This window comes from Colobus angolensis, unplaced genomic scaffold (genome assembly GCF_000951035.1).
Source record: "Colobus angolensis palliatus isolate OR3802 unplaced genomic scaffold, Cang.pa_1.0 Scaffold91, whole genome shotgun sequence".
NCBI lineage: Eukaryota > Metazoa > Chordata > Mammalia > Primates > Cercopithecidae > Colobus > Colobus angolensis.
The window spans coordinates 5,617,994-5,621,236 of record NW_012123043.1 but is presented as its reverse complement, the minus strand read 5'-3'; the positions used below and the strand labels follow the sequence as shown (position 1 = coordinate 5,621,236).

General features: G+C 51.0%; 1 pseudogene; it reads left to right on the top strand.

Moving 5' to 3' along the window:
- Positions 1–1,187: 1,187 nt before the first annotated feature.
- Positions 1,188–3,243, top strand: part of LOC105504346 — a 7,299-nt pseudogene continuing 5,243 nt past the window's right edge.

The window sequence follows — 3,243 nt, the reverse complement described above, 5'->3', positions numbered from 1 at the left end:
TCTGAGGCTGTCTTAGAGGGTAGTTCCTAAGACTGTTAAACCGTTGCCTGCTGTCACCCTAGAAGATCCCTTCTACATCTGGGAGGTGCGCGGCCGTTTTAAATTGATCCCCCTAGACTGTGGGTTGGGGTGAAGGACCAGAAGATGGGAGGGAGGGTTTATCCATCATAGGAGTTACCTGAGTGAAGAGTCGAAAGGTGGGGTGTGTCTTTTGGGCTCCGCTGTGATGCTTAATTAAGGAGTACTTGCATGGATTAGCTTGCTTGTACTGCAGTTGGCAGGGACAGGTGTCTAGGATAGGTGCCTGTCCCCCCCAAAAGGGAAGTTTGTGGGTGAGCTTTCAGAAGGCTAGCTCTAACTGCAGGGCTGCTTCCTCAGTTGATCCACAGGTCTGAACTTAGTCTTCTGCCCTTTTGGGATGCTGGGGAGACAGTCACTGCCCATGGGAGAACTCTTCTTCTAGGCCCCGGTGCTTGAGTCTAGAAGCTCTTGGTGGGCCTGTCTTGGAATACAGGACTCTGAGCTTTCCCAAGCTGCCCCAAACAACAAGGAGGACACTGTGCAGTGGGATTTGGCTGTTTGGTTTTGGCTCTCTCTAGTTTCTGCCCCAGAGACCTAGGCATAAGCACCTTAAGCTCTGAGTGAATGAAGGAAAATGAGGGCCTGGAGGTGGTTTGGCTTAAAGTATGGGAAGGCCTGGAAAGAAAACTGGGTCTTCTGGATTTTTGTTTTTTTGTTTTTTTTTTTTTTTTTTTTTTTGCTTTTTTTTTTTTTTCTTTTGAGATGGAGTCTTTCTCTGTCGCCTAGGCTGTAGTGCAGTGTTGTGATCTCAGCTCCCTGCAACCTCTGCATCCTGGGTTCACATGATTCTCCTGCCTCAGCCTCTCGAGTAGCTGGGACTACAGGCGCCCACCACCATGTCCGGCTAATTTTGTATTTTTAGTAGAGACGAGGTTTCACCATGTTGGGCAGGATGATCTCTAACTCCTGACCTCAGATGATCTGCCTGCCTCGGCCTCCCAGAGTGCTGGGATTATATTATAAGTAGGTGTGAGCCACTGCACCCGGCCAGTCGTCTGAACTTTGGACTAGGTAACACTAAGTTTCCTAGTGCTCCCAGAGAAGGCTTTTCAGGTCCCCACCTTTCACTCTGCACCACTCAGGGCTCACCCTCGTGGTGTGAGTGCATCTCCATCCATGTGGGCCAAGCCGGAGTGCAGATGGGCAATGCCTGCTGGGAGCTATACTGCCTGGAGCACGACATCCAGCCCAGTGGCACCATGCCCTGCCACAAGGCCCTGGAGAGCAGCGATGACTCCTTCAACACCTTCTTCAGGGAGACCCAGCCTGGCAAACATGCGTCCTGGGCTGTCTGTGGACCTGGAACCTGCTGTCATAGGTGAGTGGATGGAGGAGTGGGGGCCCCTTCCCCTAGGCCATAGTTTTTGCTAGCGCCAATGTCTGCTTAAGGGGAAAATACTTGAGATGCAAGCAGTCCCCTGCCATGAACAGCACTGAAGTCTGAAGTCTATTGCTTTTGTCTAGACTGTGTCCTCAGAGGGGGTCCTGGAGGCTTCCTGTATTGAGAGGAAGATCATTAGCACAGCTCTGCCAGGAAACTGCCAGATAGGAGTCAGGGATCAGGCCTAGAATGCAGACTGCAGAAAGGAGCAGATGTAAAAGCAGAAATTTAAAACTTGCTTTTCCCTGTCCTCAGACTCTTGAGGGCGGCCCATTACATAAGAAGCAGGGAGCCGAGAACATTCATAATGGCCCCCTGCTCGGCCTTAACTGAAATAGGCCCCCACGTAGGATGTGGGCCTGTGTGAACTTGGCTGTTGCTGGCTTCCGGAGGCTTTCCTGCTTCCTCCCTTCTGCATGTGGGTCTCCTCAGTTTCCTAATCATGACAATTCTACCCCTCCTCCATTTTGTTAAAGCTGTTATTTTAGATGTTAAATGGTGGACTGGGTTTCTTCATTAGTCTGTATTCTTTATTTTTTTTTCTCTTTCTGTGGTGAAAATTTACACTGGGCTGTCTGTATTCTTACCCCATTCAAAAATGAAGTGAGATTCTCCTTAACACCACTGATTCCTCACCCAGCACAATGAAGTGGCTGTGATCAGAGGGAAGGGACCACTGAAGGTGCCACCTGCTCTCCCCGTCTCAGGCCCAGGCAGGACCCGGCCTTAGAAGTGGGTCTCTGGTTGGGAGGCTGAGGCAGGAGAATTGCTTGAACCCAGGAGAAGGAGGTTGTGGTGAGCCAAGATCGCGCAATTGCATCCAGCCTGGGCAACAAGAGCAAGACTCTGTCTCAAAAAAAGAAAAAAAAAAGAAAAGAAAAAGAAGTGGGCCTCTGGGACGCTGTGCATCATCACTCTGTTGTTGGGCAGTTGTACCTGGGGAGGCTTAGCAGCAAAGGTGCTGGTGTCTGGCGTTCCCTTGGGGAATGAACCAGCTTGTTTTACCTTTGTTCTTTCTTCCCCTCAAGATAGGGTAAGAACTGATATTTATAGGCAGCTCTTCCACCCTGGGCGGCTGATCTCTGGCGTGGAAGATGCTGCCAACAACTATGCCTGTGGCTACTACACTGCAGGGAAGGAGATCATCAATTTGGTGCTGGAGCAAATCGGAAAACTGGTGAGCAGGCCTCCGGCACCTACAGGAAGTCATTGCATCCTTAACCCTCTTCCTGGCTGGGAAGCAACCACAGCCTGGGCTGGCACCTGACATCATTCCTCTGGCCTGTCAGTCCATTCACTCTCTCCTAAGGGGACATATGTTTTCTGTCCTGGGTGCAGTTCTAGGGTTGGAAGCCTGAATAACCTGCTCTGCCTTGAGTTTGTGGACTCAAGCTTCTGCCCTGGTGGTTCCTCACTTTGCCAAGTCTGTCTGATCCAAACCTTTTTGACCTTTGATCTATCTCTACAGCAGCTCAGCTTGCTGTTCTTAGACTCCTACGCAGATATGTACAGGTGGGAGGGGCTCCTGTTGAGCGCTCACCCATTTCTCCAGTTCACCCTTCCCCTATCTGAGGCACTGAGAACTATGAGTGAGGCTACTTGTGAGCCAGGACTTTGGTGCTGTTGCTGTAGAGGGATTGCCTAGACTACTCTCTGCTGCTCAGTAGAGACTGAGGACTCGGAAGTGACCTGATTCTGTGCTCCCTTCCTCAAGAATGAAAATAGGCCGGGCGCGGTGGCTCAAGCCTGTAATCCCAGCACTTTGGGAGGCCGAGACGGGC